Consider the following 20,775-nt stretch of genomic DNA (forward strand, 5'->3'; position numbering starts at 1 on the left):
CAAATTGTATATCTCCTCCCTCTCTTTTTCCACTCTGAAATTTAACAGGGATCACTTTTCAGTTAAAATTTAAACACCTAAGAATAATTGTGTGTTAATTACAGAGTTCAACCACTAGTACTAGAACAACAACAACAACAAATACGAAAAAGGATAAAGTATTACATTGTACATCTAGAGCCAGGACAAGAGCTGATCAGGTCATTGTTTCTTATAGTGTCCATTTCACTTCCACAGGTTTCCCCTTTGGTGCTCAGTTGTTGCCGATCAGGGAAAACAAATGAAATTTGTCTCTTTGGGACTGGCTTAATTCACTCAGCATGATGTTTTACAGATTCCTCCATCTTGTTGCAAATGACTGGGTTTCATTGTTTCTTACTGCTGTATAGTATTCTATGGAGTACATGTCCCATAATTTCTTTATCCACTGTTGATGGGCATTTGGGTTGGTTCCAGGTCTTAGCTATTGTGAATTGAGCTGCAATAAACATTAATGTGCAGATGGCATTTTTATTAGCCAAATTAATTTCCTTTGGGTAAATTCCAAGGAGTGGGATGGCTGGGTTGTATGGTAGGGTTATGTTCAGGTTTCTGAGGAATCTCCAGACTGACTTCCGTAGTGGCTTAACCAGTTTGCATTCCCACCAACAGTGGGTTAGTGTCCTTTTTTCCCCACATCCTCTCCAGCATCTGTTGTTGGTAGATTTCTGCATGTGAGCCATTCTCACTGGGGTGAGGTGAAACCTCATTGTGGTTTTGATTTGCATTTCTCTGATGGCTAGTGATCTTGAACATTTTTTCATGTGTCTGTTGGCCATTTGGATTTCCTCTTTTGAAAAATGTCTATTGAGGTCCTTGGCCCATCTCTTCAGTGGGTTGTTTGTTCTGTTGTTGTGGATTTTCTTGATTTCTTTGTAGATTCTGGTTATCAACCCTTTATCTGTAGTATAGTTTGCAAATATTTTTTCCCATTCTGTCGGTTGCCTCTTCACTTTCCTGACTGTTTCTTTTGAAGTACAGAAACTTCTCAATTTGATACAATCCCAAATGTTAATTTTGGTTTTGACTGCCTGTGCTCCTGGGGTCTTTTCCAAGAAGTCTTTGCCTGTACCTATATCTTGCAGGGTTTCTCCAATGCTCTCTAATAATTTGATGGTTTCGGGTCGTAAATTTAAGTCTTTAATCCATGTTGAGTGAATTTTTGTGTAAGGTGAAAGGTATGGGTCTTGCTTCAAGCTTCTGCACGTGGAAATCCAATTTTCCCAGCACCATTTATTGAATAGGCTGTCCTTATTCCAGGGATTAGTTTTGAATCTTTGATCAAATATAAGTTGGCTGTAGATGTTTGGATTGATTTCTGGTGTTTCTATTCTGTTCCATTGGTCTATCCTTCTGTTTCTGTACCAGTACCATGCTGTTTTGATAACAACTGCCCTGTAGTATGTCCTGAAATCTGGTATTTTGATGCCTCCGGCTTTGTTTTTGTTGTACAAGATTGCTTTGGCTATTCGAGGTCTTCTGTGTCTCCATATGAATTTCAGCATCATTTTTTCCAGATCTGAGAAGAAGGTCTTCGGTATCTTGATTGGTATTGCATTGAATGTATAAATTGCTTTTGGGAGAATAGACATTTTGATTATATTGATTCTTCCAATCTATGAGCATGGAAGATTTCTCCATTTTTTCGCATCCTCTTCTATTTCTTTCTTTAAGGTTTTGTAGTTTTCATCGTAGAGATCTTTAACATCCTTGGTTAAGTTTATTCCAAGGTATTTGATTGTTTTTGTAGCTACTGTGAATGGAATTGATCTTAGAAGTTCTTTCTCAGCCGTGGCAGTGCCTGAGTATACAAAGGCTGTTGATTTTTGTGCATTGATTTTATAACCTGCTACTTTGCCAAACTCTTTGATGAGTTCCAGTAGTCTCTTAGTTGAGTTCTTTGGGTCCCCTAAATAAAGAATCATATCATCTGCAAAGAGGGATAGTTTGAGTTCTTCCTTCCCAATTTGTATCCCTTTAATTTCTTTTACTTGCCTAATAGCTCTGGCTAGAACTTCCAGAACTATATTGAATAGCAGTGGTGAGAGTGGGCATCCCTGTCTGGTACCAGATCTCAGCGGAAATGCTTCCAACTTTTCCCCATTCAATAGGATGTTGGCCGTGGGTTTTTCGTATATTGCTTTGATTGTATTGAGGAATGTTCCTTCCATACCCAGTTTGCTTAGAGTTTTCATCATGAAAGGATGTTGTATTTTATCAAATGCTTTCTCTGCATCTATTGAGAGAATCATACGGTTTTTCTTCTGCAGTCTGTTAATGTAGTGTATTACATTGATTGTTTTGCGAAGGTTGAACCATCCCTGCATACCAGGGATAAATCCCACTTGGTCTGGGTGGATGATCTTTCTGATGTGTTGTTGCATTCTATTGGCCAGAATTTTATTGAGGATTTTTGCATCTATGTTCATCAGGGATATTGGTCTGTAATTCTCTTTCAATGCTGCATCTTTTTCCGGCTTAGGAATTAAGGTGATGCTGGCTTCATAGAAAGAATTTGGGAGGATTCCCTCTTTTTCAATTGTTTTGAATAGTTTGAGAAGAATTGGAGTTAGTTCTTCTCTAAATGTCTGGTAGAACTCAGCAGTGAATCCATCTGGTCCTGGGCTTTTCTTTTTTGGGAGGGCCTTTATTGCTGTTTCAATTTCTGTGTCAGTTATGGGTCTGTTTAGGTTTTCTATATCTTCCTGGCTCAATTTAGGTAGGTTGTATGTGTCCAAGAATCTGTCCATTTCTGATAGATTTCCCTGTTTGCTGGCATACAAGTCCTTGTAGTAATTTCTGATGATTCTTTTTATTTCTGTGGTGTCTGTTGTTACATTTCCCTTTTCATCTCTGATCCTATTGATTTGGGTCTTTTCTTTTTTTAGTTAGTTGGGCCAATGGGGTGTCAATTTTGTTTATTTTTTCAAAAAACCAGCTCCTTGTTTGGCTGATTTTTTGTAATTTTTTTTTGGATTCAATCCTGTTGATTTCTTCTCTGATTTCAATTATTTCTCTTCTCCTACTGGGTTTGGGTTTGGTTTGCTGCAGATTTTCTAGATCCTTGAGATGACTTGAAAGCTCATCTATTTGGTGCCTTTCCAATTTCTTGATGTAGGCACCTATTGATATAAACTTTCCTCTTAACACTGCTTTTGTTGTATCCCAGAGGTTTTGGTATGTTGTGCTTTTATCCTCATTTACTTTCAGAAAATTTTTGATTTCTCTTTTAATTTCTTCTATGACCCATTGTTCATTCAGGAGCATGTTGTTCAACCTCCATGTGTTTGCACGTGCTCTAGGGATTCCCGAGTTGCTAATTTCCAATTTCATTCCTTTGTGGTCTGAGAAGCTGCATGGTATGATTCTAATTCTTTTGAATTTGTTGAGACTTGCTTTATGGCCTAGTATGTGGTCAATCCTAGAGAAGGTTCCATGTACTGCTGAGTAGAATGTAAAGTCCTTAGATGTAGGATGAAATGTTCTGTAGATATCTGTTAGATCCATTTGGGCTATAGTGTCATTTAAATCTACTGTCTCCTTGTTGATCTTCTGCCTGTTGATCTGTCTATCTCTGAGAGTGGAGTATTGAAGTCCCCCAGTACTATTGTATTGGGGTCTAAGTCTCCCTTTAAGTCCCTTAACAAGTCTTTTAAATAAGCTGATGCCCTGTAATTAGGTGCATATACATTGATAATCATTATATCTTTCTGTTGAATGGATCCCTTAATCATTATATAGTGCCCCTCTTTGTCTCTCCTAACAGTTTTTGTGGTAAAGTTTATGTTGTCCGATATTAAGATGGCTACGCCCGCTCTTTTTTCATTTCTGGTGGCATGGTATATATTTTTCCAGCCTTTCACTTTCAGTCTGTATGCATCATTGTTGGAAAGATGAGTTTCTTGTAAGCAGCAAAAGGATGGGTTTTGTTCTTTAACCCAATCAGCCAATCGGTGTCTTTTAATTGGACAGTTCAAGCCATTAACATTCAATGTGACTATTGAGAAGGAGTAACTTTGCCCTGTCATTTGCCAAAGATTTTTTCTAATATATGGTTTGAGACTCCTGTGATCTTTTGCTGTGAGGTTTCCTTCCTTTATCTTCTTTCATATTGGTGACCATGTTTCTGTGTTTCTGTATGTAAGACATCTTTAACCATCTTTTGCAGGGCTGGACAAGTGGCGACAAATTCTTTCAATTTCTGTTTGCTGTGAAAGGTCTTTATTTCGCCTTCATTCACAAATGAGAGCTTTGCAGGATATATATTCTGGGCTGGCAGTTTTTCTCTCTTAGTACCTGGGCTATATCTCGCCATTCTCTCCTAGCTTGTAGGGTTTCTGAAGAGAAGTCAGCTGTGAGTCTAATTGGAGGTCCTCTGAGAGTAATCTGGCGTTTCTCTCTTGCACATTTTAGGATCTTTTCTTTGTGTTTCACTGTGGTGAGTTTGATTACGACGTGTCGTGGTGAGGATCTCTTTTGATCATGTTTATTAGGGGTTCGATGAGCTTCCTGTGCTAGGATGTCTCTGTCCTTCTCCAAACCTGGGAAATTTTCTGCTAGTATCTCACTAAAAAGGCCTTCTAATCCTTTCTCCCTTTCCATGCCTTCAGGTACTCCTAGAACCCGAATGTTGGGTTTTTTAAGAGTATCCTGTAGATTCCTGACAGTATTTTTTAGATTTCTGATTTCTTCTTCTTTTCTTTGATTTGACTGTTTCCTTTCCTGTTCTCTGTCTTCTAATTCCGATATTCTCTCTTCTGCTTCACCCATTCTGTTTTTAAGGCTTTCTAATGCGTTTGTCATTTGATCTATTGAGTTCTTCATTTCATTGTGGTTTTTTGTCACTATCACAGTTTCATGTTCTACTAGTTGTTTCATTTCATTTTGATTCCTCCTTAATATTTCATTTTCACGACAGAGATTTTCTATCTTGTCCATTAAGGATTTCTGTAGTTCAAGAATTTGTTTTTGAGAACTTCTTAATGTTCTTATCAATTTTTTGAGATCTACTTCTTGCATTTCCTCTATCTCTTCATCTTCATAATCTTGCATTGGCGTGTCTTGTTCATTTGGAGGCATCATAGTGTCTTCCTTGCTCTTGTTACCTCGGCTTCTACGTTTTTTGTTTGGCATGTTGGAGATAATTTATGGTTTTTTTTTTTTTTTTTTTTTTTTTTTTTTTTTTTTTTGCTGTGGTGTTTTTTTCTCGTTATACTATGCCTCTAAGTGGGCTGTCTGCTTTGATGGATCCTTAGGGGCTGTGATGGGTGTGGCCAGAGAGCTCTGCTTGATTCTTCAGGTTTAAGGCTGTGCAAAAAGCGACTCACCCAGATTTTTCACTCCCTTGCTCCTTACTGGATCGCTCTCTCTCTCTCTCTCTTTTTTTTTTTTTTTTTTGACTCAGTTGGGAAGTAATCCCGAATGGCTGAGTGAAATTGAGGGTAGTTGAAATCTGGCCTCTGTGAATATTCATTTGATCTACCCCTGGGACCACACAAAGAGTTTATGCAGCCCTCAATGTGTTCTCAAGATTCACCAAATTCCGAAGTTACTGAGTTTGTGGCTGCGCTTTAGATATGTAAAATGGCTCCTGCTCTTTGTTTTGCTCCTTGAGTGACAAGAGAGGCCTCTGCTTTTCCCCCCCAATGTCTCGGGTTTCTGCTGTCTTTGTCTTACCTCCCTCCCGTTCCCACGCTGGCAAGATTCTGCGGCTCCTCTCCCAGGGTTGAGTTTCCATGCGGTGGGCTCCCTGTAGGTCCTCTGTGTCACATCCACTAGATCCGGAAGCGTTTCCTCTGCAGTTTTTTTCTTGAGTCTTTTCCTGAGGCTACAGTAATTCCACTTTTATGAAACTTTATTTTCCCAAACTATGGCGCACATCCTCACTATCTGCCATCTTGGCTCCGCCCCCAGCTTCAAAGTTCTTAATTTCAGTTACTATCTCTGTTTATTTAACTTCATAGAGTCATGTTTATAGTCTGTCATTTTTAAATTTAAGTTTGCAGAGTGATTTTATATATTTCTTGTTATACTATGACTGTCTTAAGTGGACTGTCTGCTTTTGATGGAGCCTTAGAGGCTTGAGATGGGTGTGGCCTGAGAGCTCTGTTTGGTTCCTCAGGGTTAAGGGTGTGCCAAAGGTGACACTCCCAGGTTATGCGTGGTAAATCTATCTATCTTTCTTTCTTTCTTTTTTTTTTTTTTTTTTTTTTTTTGATTCACATGGGAAGTAATTCCACACAGCTGAGCGGAATTGAAGGTAGTTAGCAGGCAAATGATATACCCACAGGAGCCAGAGATCGGAAGCTCTTTCCCAAGGACCACACAGGGAATCTGTGCTGCCCTCAGTGTGGGCTCCAATTCTCCTGCAGTCTGCCACTGGGTTGCCAAGGTTACTGAATTGTAGCATCTCTGGAGAGTACTCACATGAATTCTGTGATTTCTCTCATCCACTGTCTCTTTTTTCACAGTCTCAGTTCATTAGCACCACACATTCACTAGGTCCTAATTTCCTGTTATTTCACCCCTCACCCCCAGAGTCAGGTTTTTCTGCTAGGCTCAGGGCCGGTGCAGTCCTGAGGTCACGCTGCTTATGATGTATGTCCAAAATGGCGCCTGCTCTTTGTCTTGCTTGCCTTTGAGAGGTGAGCGGATAGAGAGAAACTCGTGTCCATACTGGTCACTTTTTTTTCCCCTCTCTCTTCTAGTTACCCTGGTGAACTTCTCCCCACAAGATTTCAAGCCTTGTTCCCTCTAGTCTCCTCTTTCCACTTTCCCACCGGTGTCTCAGGCTATTGAGGTTTGGCTCACCTCGCGTTCCAGCACTGGTGCATTGATTCTGCCTCTGGTGTCCTGAGCCGTGGGCTCCCACACCCTCCATGCAGGTCCACCATGAATTACTAATTCTGGAAGAGTTTCCTCTGCTGTTTCTTTCCCTGCTCTTCCTTGAACCTGCAGTATCTCCACTTTTATTAAAGTGTCTCTTCCAGGACTATCAGTGTGCTCCCTTCCTATTCCGCCATCTTGCTGCTCTCCGTGATTTTATATATTTCATTTGATAATCCCAACACTTGGAGAACTAAGGTTTGTGTCTGTTGTGTAGTCTTTATTCTTTATCTTGCTCATGTTGTCATCTGTTAGGGCATATCTTGCAACATGTCTATTGTCTTCTGCACACGCTATTTTAAGTGGAATCTCCATTAACTTTTTCTAAGAACCTGAGGATGCAGTTATCCAGGGGACACTTGAATTTTTATAGATCACCTACGATATCTTCTCTAGTAAAGTCTGGACGCTCACTTCACATTGGAGAGGTCTTTGAGGGCCCAGCTGAAAGCAACTTATTCTCTTAATTACCTCTAAGTTTCCACACATGACTACAGGACAAATGCAAACAGCCTTCAGAATACATGTCTCTATTAGAAATAGAGGCATAACCCACATTCTCTGTTTGGACCACAAGGCCATAGTACACTGACCTCTGTACTATTTTGCTTAAAATTTTCGTACCTCAAAACATCAACAAATGACTCTAAGATAAAGCATCTTTGATTCTTATCTGTACCCTAACCATGATGCTATTCTATCATCCTTCTGGGTTTTGAAAATGATTCTTCGTTGGCTCAGGTACAAGAGCTACCTTGAGCAGAGTAGAGCTCGGTCACCAAGCACATAATTACAAGAAGCTTGAAATTCAACATTCTTCACACTTAGTACCCCTTTTCATATTTTATATTGTGAATGAGATTGTACTTTCAATTTAAATCAATCTTTATATAATTTAAAAATGTATTAAAAACAGTGATATAATTCTGCACAGTGACAAAAAGAGGAGAGAAATTCAGTAAAGATTAACACAAGAAAAGGTATTTTCTCTGTTTTGAGAGAAAGAAAATCTATAGATTTAATTAGAAAATTTTTATATTTTATAACTAACCTTCAATATTCCATCATCCTATGCATAAGAAACCTATAAAACGTAAATTGAGCAATAAATCTACTTATGGTAATTTGAAAATAACTATGTTTTTAAGGTTTTACTCTTTTGAGAAAAGTAACAGGTGAATGATTAGAACATTTGAAAATATATTAAAATTGATTGTGAAAATGGTACACATTCTACAGCAAAAGTTTCTTTTACTAAATGTTCAGATGAGCAAATAATCATATACATAGCTGATATGTAATACAAGAAATGCATTCATGAAATTATTTTCTAGAACTAGGTTGTCATTTTATTTTGAAGAATATACTGTATTTAAAATTACTGATATTCAATAATCACTGTCAGATAAATAAGACACTGGGACAATGTATCCTGAAAGTGACCATGTTCCCTTGTTTTTCCCATGCCACTAGCATGGAACTGGATAGAAATTGGAAGAGCCAGGACAGAACCAGAACCCAAATGAGATGCTGGCGTTGCAGGAGGTGGCCTTACCAACTGCAGCACAATGCTGGCCCCAGAGTAAGGTAGTTCCACAAATGCATGAAGTGGTAGGGAATCTACAATAACACTGATGTTTCTAAAATATACTCCCTGATTATGACTTGTTGGTACATCTTCAAAATATTATATTCCAAGCCACAGATACCATGAGGGAAAACAGATTAAAAAGGTATCCTCTGAAACTAACAACACAGATGAAAAACAAGTAAGAGGGTCATAAGATTACAGATTCCATACAAATAATCAAATTCTCACTGTAAACTAGTTATATAATAAATATGTCATCACTGGAATGAACTACGATACAGTGGAACTACCTGATAAAATTCCATGATGGAAACAAGAAAAAAGTAGAGCCAATATGCCTCACATAAAGGTATTGGATACCTATAGCAACATCAGTGATGCAATGAATAAACACAATTGATTGCTGTCCAAATATCCCACTTCCATTAGAGGTAAAAAATGGTATTGACTTTAGTTCACTTGAATAATTTATATGTTTATCATGAATGCATGGATTATTCATAAATTTGTGAACACAGAGAAGAAAGAGCTCATAAATTTGTTGGATTTCAAAGGAAACATCTACTTAGAATTCCTACAATGATGCAATGAAAAAACATCTAAAGGAAGAAAAGATAATACTCCTAGGTTTACTAGTATCCAAGATATTGTCAAATTTGACATGAGAATGGGGCTGGCACTGTGGCATATCTGGTAAAGCTGCCACCTGCAGTGCTGGCATCCCATATGGGTGCTGGTTTGAGTCCTAGCTGCTCCACTTCTGATCCAGCTCTCTGCTATGGCCTGGCAAAGCAGTAGAAGATGGCCCAAGTGCTTGGGCCCCTGCACCCATGTGGGAGACCCAGAGGAAGCTCCTGGCTCCTGGCCTCAGACTGGTGCAGCTGCAGATGTTGTGGCCAATAGGGAAGTGAACCAGCGGATGGAAGACTTTCTCTCTCTCTCTCTCTCTCTCTCTCTCTCTTCCTCCCTCCCTCTCTCTGCCTTTACCTTTCTGTATTAATTTATTTATAAATAAATAAAACTTAAAAAAATTTTGACATGAAAATTCATATTATTCTCAAATGGTAAGAACAACAAAAGATGTCAAAATAAACCATGTCATATGAAACTGATAATATATCATAATAAATGTAAGGTGAACCTCTGTGTGAAGTGTTTTGCTCATTTCCACCAAAAATAATTAATGAACAGGTCATTAAGTTCAGTTCCATATACATGTTTACATATATATGTGTATATGAAAGGGTATCATATTTGTCCAATGTCCTATTCATAGAATGGCCTATTTTTTAATAGATACTGTGTTGTCCCTGTGCTCTAGAGGGCAATCCATAATTTCATTGTTAATGATCATAAAGTATATGTAAGCTCTAGATTATGGTGTTCAATGTATTTTAATGCACCTGTGTCAATTTTGTTGAAATATTGACAGAATTGAAAATTTGGTACTTAATGGGTAAAACAGCATGTTAAAAATTTCAGAGTAACCAATAGAAATAAAAAATAACCAAAAATAAATCCTCAAAAACAAGCAATGGAATAAAAGGGGCAAAAGTAGGAGAATAAAGAAGTCTTTGTGTAAGACTAAGATAGAAACAAAGATCAAGAGAAGCACACAGAACAAATGGTAACACAAAATATGTGGTTGTAAATGTTCATTGTGTCAAAAATAAGGAATTGTAGAGGAAAAATTTCCTGCATATTTTTTCCAGAAAGAGTAGAATTATGAACTAATAATTGATTTTCTTATAATGGTCAGTGGATCCCTGCTGGTTCCATTTATAAAGTTAGAGGTATTTTTATTTTCACAGGGTTTGGGTTTCCTAATCTGGATGCTGTTATTCTCTGTCTTCTTCATTTTATGTAAGAGTTCACTTCACAGACCAGAAATCAGCTCATTTCATACAGGTCACTGAATAGGTGGCCTGTAGTAATGATCTGTGTTCTGGCCACCCCCAGCTACAGCTCCTCACATGAGAGGCAGAAAGAAACACTGCTGCATTGCATGCCTTCAGCCCAGCCTCTCTGCCACCCCAAAGAAGACTGATCCCTTAATGGACATAATTATAATGTTATTTCTTCCTGAAAATTCTACTGTGTCTCGTTTTTAACCATTCACTTCATTTTTATGGAATTTTAAGGATATATAAATGAAGTCTTGCTTACAGTATTATCACAGAAAACTAGAACTCAAAATCTCCCTTTCAGGGAATTTCAAGGCCTTTGGAATTACTTCAAAGACAAGTTCACTACAATTCAGAGTGCCCTGGGACATACAACTATGTACCAGTGGAAGTGAACCTAGGCTCCAGACCTTCTAGAATGTGTTACAATTGTTCAGGCCCTTTGAAGTGCCTGTCAGTGCAATGTTCGAGCAGCCTGTTGAGAAGCGAAAAGAGTGCTTTGATCAATGGCCTACCCTTTATATAAACAGCATGGCTGGAAGTTACAATGTTATTTGGATTGCAAATATCATCTGTAAAGACTGGCTTTCTCTACCAGGCAGAAGATGCATTTTAGGATCGATAACTCCCCATCTCCCATTCTATTAGTGTAGGGTATATGAGAAACTCTTACAACATGAACTGCAGTGAAATTCAGACTTTTCAACAATACCTTATCTCTTCATTAACTCAACTTCATGGAAAATTTTAGACATCTACCTGAACATCAAACTTCCTACCTGAGGTACTTGCATTAGATTCAAAAGAGTAGAAGTAGAAAGCTCCTTAGGATCCATCCACTTTCTCACTGACAGATGTAGACACATGTCCTGAGAGGCAAGTTGAACCCAAGGTGGTTCCTACCAGATCACCAACTGATACACACACACTTTTTGATTCCTGTTCCCAAGCCCTTCAATCATTACTGGGAGAGAAGAGGCAAGTTGAGGGAGATTTTTAATTTTTTTCTTCCATTAAATCCATTTTTGATCCAGGTGTTTGTGAACCAATCCTTATGAAGACAAAAACGTCAAGCAGGAATGCTGACAATAGGAGAGGAGAATTCTTTCATGTTAAGCAATCAGTGAACAAGCAGGATGTGTCATGCCAGGTACTAGAGCTGTAAATTCTCTTCCTTTGAGGAACCTGGATTCAGTTTTCAAAGGGGAGGGAGTGACTGTGGACAGGATGGAGACAGACAATAAATAAATAAGCCAATAGGTTCACATAATAGGTTACCAATAGATTACTAAATAGGTTACTAAGAAGTAAAGAAAAGAGAATTAAAGTAATTACTTTTGAGGCCTGCACTGTGGTGTAGTAGACTAAGCCTCTGCCTGTGGCGCTGGCATCCCATATGGGCCTGGGTTGTGCCCTGACTACTCCTCTTCTGATCCAGCTCTCTGCTTATTGCCTGGGAGAGCAGCAGAATATGGCCCAAGACCTGAAAGAAGCTCCTGGCTCCAGATTGAGGCCACCTGGGGAGTGAACCAGTGGGTGGAAGACCTTTCTCTCTGTTTCTCCTTCTTTCTGTTACTGTACCTCTCAAATAAATAAATAATCTTTTTTTAAAAAGTGACTACTTTATACATTAAATATATGTGAATGCAAAAATTAAAAGAAAAATAAGAAAGGAAGAGGGAGAGTGGGAGTGAGGGAGTGAGTTAGGATGGTGTGGAAGTATCATTATGTTCTTAAACTATATTTATGGAATACAACAAATACGTTCCCTCTATATAAATTGTTTAAAGGGAATAAGGGTGACTATTTAAAAGAAGCTCTGTCTCAAGCAGAAGCCATCATACTGAGAGCTGGATGAGGGATGCCAAGGAGTCAGCCACATAAGGCCCTGAGGAAGATTGCTCTCTTCAGTGGAGGCAAGGTCTTGGGTGAGAACACACAGCTGGCAGAATAACCCAGGGAGAGAAAGAAAGACCAGGATGGCTGGAGCGGGGTGACTGAAAGAGACAGAGGAGGCAATGAGGTCTGACGTACATAGGAGGTCTATCATGTCGTGGTAAGAGGTTTGGATGTCATTCTAAGTGTAAACGAATCCACTTGAAGCTTTTACACAGGAAAATATCACTCCTCGACTGGTCTCTCTCTCTCTCTCTCTCTCTCTCTCTCTCAGTCATCATAACCACATGTGTGCAGAATACATTACAGAGGTGTGTTATAGTTTGGTCTATGTTTTCTGACTTGTAACAGAGTAAAAGAAACTGGGAAGAGGAAACACACACATACATACACACACTCACATACATACACACACTTACACGTACACAGGTACCTGCTGAAATCTGAAATCCTGTGTATCTGGTTAATGAAAAAGGAAGGATTTTGACATCCAGTGACACTCAGTAAAGTTTAAAAACCCAGGGACTTTGAAGATGGTCCTAGAAAGGCATGGTACAAATTGCACAGTCAAGATCTTACTAATGAATCTTAATGAGAACATTAATGTTTTACATTCCCACAATATTCTCGTCTGTCGTTGAACATTTTTTCCAACTTCTTCATAATCCATCCTTGAGAGGATAAAGATGTCCCATAGGCCTCTGCTTCATTCTCTGGAGACTAAAGCACTGACCTGTGGCAGTGCCCTTAGTTGGGGTAGACCGGTTACTTACATGTAAGGAGACTTGGACACACATAAGCATTACTTGCCAGTATGGTACTGTGCTAATATTTTACAAATGATAACTAATTTACCTTAATATCATAAGGTGGACACTATTTTTACCATTTTCCACATAAGAATGTTAAGACTTGAAATATTTGGAAAATGTGGCAGGGAGAGGGGTGTGTGGATGTTTGTCATAGTAGTTAAGATGCTCGTTAGGACACTCGCATCCCATGTCAGAGTACCTGGATGTAATACCTAGCTCTGGCTCCTGACTTCAGCTTCATTTTAATGGAGACCCTGGAAGCTGGTGATGGCTCAGGTAGTTAGGCCCCTGCTACCCAGGTAGGAGGCTTCAGTTGCATTCCTGGTCCCCAGTTTTGTCCTGGTCCAATCCTAGCCATTGTTAGCATTTAAGGAGTAAATCAGGAAATGAGACATCTCTCCATATATCTTTCTCTCCCTCTTTCTCTCTCCCTCCCTCTCTCCTTCCCTTCCTTCCTCTGTCTCTCCACTTCTAAAAAAAACAAAAGTACCAAACTTTCCTGTATCACAGAGTCCATAATTGCACAGTCGAAATGTTAAGCCAAGACCCCAAATCCCAAGAGTTTCTTTCCCCTTGACTAGTCCAGAAAGAATCCTTCATGTTGACAATACAGGTGAGTGGGGCACAATTCTGCCTGGCCTTCCACTAGGCCCTATGCAACCTGGAGTAGGTACCAATTTTCAGTCATTGATCACCTTATTATCACTGATGGGATAAATGTCACTTTATTTTTGTAAAGATTTATTTCTTTGAAGGCAGAGTCACAAAGAGAGGAAAAGAGAGAGAGAGAGATGGAGAGAGAGGAAGAGAAGGAGATAGAGAGAGAGCTTCCATCTACTAGTTCACTCCCCAAATGGACACAAAGGCCAGGGCTGGGTCTGGCTGAAGCCAGGAACCAGGAGCTTCTTCCAGGTCTTCCACTTGGGTGCAGGGGCCCATGCATCTAGGCCATCCTCCACTGTTTCTAAAGGAGCATCAGCAGGAAGCTGGATCAGAAGCAAAACAACTAGGATGGTAACATGGGCTGCTGGCTTCGCCAGACATGCCAAAGTACAAGCCCCAGAAATCAATCCAAACATCTACAGCCAACTTATATTTGATCAAGGATCTAAAACCAATCCTTGGATTAAAGACAGACTATTCAATGAATGGTGCTGGGAAAATTGGATTTCCACATGCAGAATCATGAAGCAAGACCTTTCACCTTACACAAAAATTCACTCAACATGGATTAAAGACTTAAATCTACTATCTGAAACCATCAAATTATTAGAGAGCATTGGAGAAACCCTGCAAGATATAGGTACAGGTAAAGACTTCCTAGAAAAGACCCTGCAGGCTCAGGCAGTCAAAGCCAAAATTAACTATTGGGATTGCATCAAATTGAGAAGTTTCTGTACTTCAAAAGAAACAGTCAGGAAAGTGAAGAGGCAACCAACAGAATGAGAAAAAATATTTGCAAACTATGCAACAGATAAAGGGTTGATAACAAGAATCTACAAAGAAATTAAGAAACTCCACAACATCAAAACAAACAACCCACTAAAGAGATGGGCCAAGGACCTCAATAGACATTTTTCGAAAGAGGAAATCCAAATGGCCAACAGACACATGAAAAAATGTTCAAGATCACTAGCAATCAGGGAAATGCAAATCAAAACCACAATGAGGTTTCACCTCACCCCAGTGAGAATGGCTCACATTCAGAAATCTACCAACAACAGATGCTGGCAAGGATGTGGGGAAAAAGGGACACTAACCCACTGTTGGTGGGAATGCAAACTGGTTAAGCCACTACGGAAGTCAGTCTGGAGATTCCTCAAAAACCTGAATATAACCCTACCATACAACCCAGCCATCCCACTCCTTGGAATTTACCCAAAGGAAATTAAATTGGCAAACAAAAAAGCAGTCTGCACCTTAATGTTTATTGCAGCTCAGTTCACAATAGCTAAGACCTGGAACCAACCCAAATGCCCATCAACAGTAGACTGGATAAAGAAATTATGGGACATGTACTCTATAGAATACTATACAGCAGTCAAAAACAATGAAATCCGGTCATTTGCAACAAGATGGAGGAATCTGTAAAACATTATGCTGAATGAAATAAACCAGTCCCAAAGGGACAAATATCATATATTCTCCCTGATTGGTGACAACTAACTGAGCACCAAAGGGGAAACCTGTTGAAGTGAAATGGACACTATGAGAAACAGTGACTTGATCAGCTCTTGTGCTGACTGCTGATGTACAATGTAATACTTTATCCATTTTAGTATTTTTTCTCTGCTTTGTTTTAGTACTATTGGTTGAACTCTGTAATTAACACACATTTATTCTTAGGTGTTTAAATTTTAATTGAAAAGTGATCCCTGTTAAATATAACAGTGGGAATAGTAGAGGGAGGAGAAGAACATTTTGGGACAAGCTCAATCGGACTTGCCCCAAATGGTGGAGTTAGAAATGTGCCAGGGGATTCCAATACAATCCCAACAAGGTGGCATGTACCAATGCCATCTCACTAGTCCAAGTGATCAATTTCATTCACAATTGATGACTCTGATAGGTCTAAGAATCAAAGGGATCACACAAACAAGACTAGTTTCTGCTAATACTAACTGATAGAATCAAAAAGGGAGAGAATGATCCATCATGGGAAGCGGGATACACAGCAGACTCATAGAATGGCAGATGTCCTAAATAGCACTCTGGCCTCAGAATCAGCCCTTAAGGCATTTAGATCTGGCTGAAAAGCCCATGAGAGTATTGTAGTCATGGAAAGCCAAGACACCCTGGGGAAAAAAAAAAAAAGAAGAAGACCTAACTGAAAGATCTCTGCGAGTGAGATCCCAGTGGAAAAAACAGGGCCATCAAAGAAGGAGGCACTTTTCTCTGAAGGGAGGAGAGAACTTCCACTTTGTCTATGACCCTGTCAGAATAAGATCAAAGTCGGCGAACTCTAAAGGCTTCCATAGCCTTGGCAACTCATGACTAGAGCCTAGGGAGATTACTGACGCCATAATGTGTCAAATTGTTAAGTCAACAACAGGAGTCACTGTGTACTTACGTCTCCTATGGGATCTGTCCTTAATGTGTTGCACAATGTGAAGTAATGCTATAACTAGTACTGAAACAGTATTTTACACTTTGTTTCTGTGTGGGTGCAAACTGATGAAATCTTTACTTAATATATACTAAATCGATCTTCTGTATATAAAGATAATTGAAAATGAATCTTGATGTGAATGGAATGGGAGAGGGAGCGGGAGATGGGAGGGGTTTGAGTGGGAGGGAAATTATGGGGGGGAAGCCATTGTAATCCATAAACTGTACTTTGGAAATTAAAAAAAAACCTGATAGAATGCCAATAAGATCTAGGAATCTAGGAATAATATAGCCTTATAATAGCTTCAGGATATTAAGGTTAGTACAGCATTATAATAGCTTTAAAGTTATTTTTTTTAATAAAACAAATTTTTAAAAGATTGTGTATCATACAAAAATCCTCCCCCACTCCTATTACAAGTCAATGATGCAGATTGTTTTTCTTTTCGTGGTAATTTAATGCTCCCCTGAACTATCTCCCTTGATTTCAGAGCTGGGCTCAGAACAGTCATGCACACTGATATGGATGCTGCACAGGGAGAAGCTCATTTTCTGCTTGATTTTGTAAGTGAAATTACACTCTGACACTACTCTTTCTGCTGCCACTGAAAGGTGTTAATGAAACATGGCACCAGAAATTTATATGCAAGTTTCTCATCTATTATATTCTTTGGTCTGAAAATGCCTTTTTAGATCTGAGTGACAAGAAAGTGTAAGTCTGGGGAAGGGGGTGTTGTCTGGTAGAAAATTCCTAGTGTGACCAGGAAATCACTCAAATTGGTCTCCTGATTGAGAAGGCAACATTTGCTGGGGGAGATGAACAATTATAAAAGATGGCTGTTCTCAGATGAGAGTTATATAGATTTATATGTCTATATGTCACCATTGGATCCCAAGCCACAGGCTATCTTTAAATAGGATGCTTGCATTTGTCAATGTCAGTAATTATTAAAATACTATCTATCAGGAAGGGAAGTCACCTATAGAATGAAACTCTTTGTTTAGGGTGTGGTTTCATAAGTAAGATACTTAATATTGAGATGAAATATCTTGGGATGATTTCCCTGTTGACTAAGTACTTGTTCTCCCCATCGGCTCGAAACAATGCGATCACCGTGAAGCATAAAAAGGAAAGAAAGAAGGGGCCGGCACTGTGGAATATCATGTTAAGCTGCTACCTGCAGTGTCAGCATCCCATATGGGCAACTGTTCAAGTCCTAGTTGCTCCACCTGCAATCCAGCTCTCTGCTATGGCCTGGGAAGGCAGAGAAAGATGGCTCAAGTGCTTGGATCCCTACACCCCTGGGGGAGACCAAAAAGAAGCTCCTGGCTCCTGGCTTCATCCTGGCCCAGCTCCAGCTGTTGTGGCCATTTGGGGAGTGAGCTGGCAGATAGAAGAACTCTCTCCCTTTCTAGGTTTCCCTTTTGGTCTGTAACTCTGCATATAAATAACATAAAGCTCTTTTTTTGTTTGTTTAAAAAAAAACAGGAAAGAATATTTTAGCAATAGCCTGATGGCTCTGACTGGAAAATAATTCATTGAAGAAGAGTATTCCAGCATCCTGCCTCTACCCTAGCCAATTCACCTTGATGTATTGGTTACACTGACCCGACCAGGGTCAACTAATTCTGTCTGCAATCTGCACCCAAGGGCCATCTAAACACGCATGTGATTTATCCTCAGTAGTGTCTTACTTCCACATAGAAAGTAAACAACTTATATTTTATATCACTATGTTCATATACAATATGGTGGGTAGTTTGGTGTCATGGGCAACCTTTACTGCCAGTTGATGGTTATTGCTATTTTCTCAGCAAAAAACACCTGGCACCTGATACAGACTTAAAAAAAAATTGTTTGTTTAGTAATGCATGAACAGATAACTCTAGTGTAGCCATTTTGCTTCCAAAGTTGTGGGAAACCACATTAAGCTTATAGAATACGAATTATGGAAAGAACCAGTTCTTAATTTCCATGAGTTTTTTTAGGAATTACTGGTTTTGAATTGATCTGTTTTTTTTTTTTTTTTGTTTGTTTTTTTTTTTTTTTTTTTTTTTTTACCGTCCTTTTGGTTTATCATTTGGTGGGAGCCGGTTTTCCTACAAAAGTGTTAACCACTTATTTTGAAAACCATATTTGATCTTTTCTTTTTAAAGATTTATTTATTTATTTGAAAGGCAGAGCCACAGAGGTAGAGGCAGAGGGAAAGAGAGGGAGAGTCTTCCATCTGCCGGTTCACTCCTCAAATGGCTGCAGCAGCTGGAACTGTGCTGATTCAAAGCCAGGAACCTGGAGCTTCTTCTGGTCTTCCATGCAAGAACAGGGACCCAAGGACTTGAACCATCTTCTACTGCTTTCCCAGGCCATATCAGAGAGCTGGATTGGAAGTGGAGCAACCGGGACTCAAACAGGCACTCATATGGGATGCTGGCACTGCAAACAGCAGCTTTACCCGCTAAGCCACAGTGCCAGCTCCCACTATTTGGTCTTGATCATGAGCATATATTGTTTTTCCAATAGACATGGTACATTTTAGGTTTCAATTTTTCCAATGAATATATCTTACAGATCAAACTGACTGTGATAGTTCATTAAAAACCATCTGTTTTTCCAGGATCTGTCATGGGCTATTGTGTTCCCAGTAGACCTGACATAACTTCTTCCAGTTAATGGTCCTTCATCTTTCAGAGTTATTTAAATGGTTCTCACTTGGTTTTCATAACAACCCTTATCACCGAATTTATCTTCTACATCAATTGACTTCCAAGCCCTCCCATTCTAGACTGTATGTACGCTGAGAGCCCACAACTCATACATTTATAGATTTTTGTTGTTTACCAGAATCTAGCACAGTGACTTATAGTAGATTCAACATGCTTAACTAATAAGTGAAAAAATGAATAAATGAATAGGTAGATATATACACAGAAATACAATTTCATTCTGGAAAGATAGTCAGTGTTCCCTTTGTGTTCTGGAATGATATTGACCCTTAACAAATCTTTATCTTCAGTAAATAAATTGATGTTAGAATCAACACTATTGAAACTGATATCCAAGTTCGGTGGGTACTTGTGACTGGTAGTATTGAACCCAAAATCGTCGGCAGGCACGGAACTGGAAGATGAGCCAATGATGCTGACCGAGTCCCGAGATACCAGGAGGAAGAAGAGAAAGAGGAGGAAGCAGCAGATCCCCTAACAACTATGAGAGAGCAATGTGAGCAGCTGGAGAAAAGTGATGAGCACTGTGATGAGCGTGGGTTCTCCTGATCACAGACAGAAGCAGACTGCACAGAGGAGTTCTTGGATTTTTGCATTCCATGGAAAGCTGTGTGGCCCACAAACTCTCCAACTGCCTGAAAGAAATGCACAGACTCATTTACTCCAGCCTGCATCACTTGGGCATCAGCATACATCCTTATGGTTTTGACTACATCATTTGTTTCTAACTTGTATAACTATATTCAAGTAAATCTCGTGGATTTTGCCTTAGGAAGTAACTTCTGTGTAACTAGCAGCGATTCCATCCTAGTAAAGTCCTGTAGTCTGTGAGAAACAGGAACTGATATCCATTGGTGAGGAGCAGTGTTATAGAAAAAGCTGGAGCCCTAAGGACTTCTTATACCAAATATTTCGCCAATAATAGGATATTTCTCTTCATGACTTAAAGTTCCACACACTTTTGCTCAAGTAGTAAAGATAAGAATATCCTAAATTATCATCTTTTCTTAGTGTGAAATGGTAAGAGTCTGATGGAATTCATAAATTCACCATGGTTTTCTGAAACATTCCTGACACAGGGACAATAATTATAAGTTCCTCACTCATGCTGTCATATAAATCCGATCTGTGCTAGAATGAAAAATACAGTCAAGCACCGATGAATTATTGCAAGATAACTTGAGAGAAAAATAGCATTTTTTTTCCTGTCCCAAGTGCCCAATCTTGTTTCTCATTGCCTGGAGATCATTATTATTAATGTCAGGCCCTGAGCTAAATGAGGCTGGTGTACATGAGTGTAGTTAATATTCATGACAGCCCAGTTTGCTACAGGGCTAGTCACTTTGTACAAATTGGATCATATACATTTTAATTATGCAAATCTATAATTATTTAATATAAAAATATCAACACATTTGCACTTTATTTACAAAATGTCAAATATAGCAGGCATCTTCCAATTTAAAAAAATTGTGAAAATTACCTAATTTACAAAGTTAAGTGTAGAGAACTTTAAATGGTATTTACGCTTTGGTCATGTGTGGGTATGTTGCTTTTTGTTGAAAAATAATCATTATAATAAAAGCTAATAAAATTAAATACAAACTGGGCCGGCGCCAAGGCTTAACAGGCTAATCCTCCGCCTTGCGGCGCCGGCACACCGGGTTCTAGTCCCTGTCGGGGTGCCGGATTCTATCCCAGTTGCCCCTCTTCCAGGCCAGCTCTCTGCTATGGCCCTGGAAGGCAGTGGAGGATGGCCCACGTCCTTGGGCCCTGCACCCACATGGGAGACCAAGGGAGGCACCTGGCTCCTGGC

The 20,775-nt window shown here is 39.3% G+C and overlaps 1 pseudogene; it reads left to right on the top strand.

Moving 5' to 3' along the window:
• LOC133752172 (cytochrome b-c1 complex subunit 6, mitochondrial-like) overlaps window positions 1-19,687 on the top strand; it is a 69,660-nt pseudogene extending 49,973 nt beyond the window's left edge.
• Window positions 19,688-20,775: the final 1,088 nt, after the last annotated feature.

This window comes from Lepus europaeus, chromosome 2 (genome assembly GCF_033115175.1).
Source record: "Lepus europaeus isolate LE1 chromosome 2, mLepTim1.pri, whole genome shotgun sequence".
In the NCBI taxonomy this organism is placed as follows: Eukaryota; Metazoa; Chordata; class Mammalia; order Lagomorpha; family Leporidae; genus Lepus; species Lepus europaeus.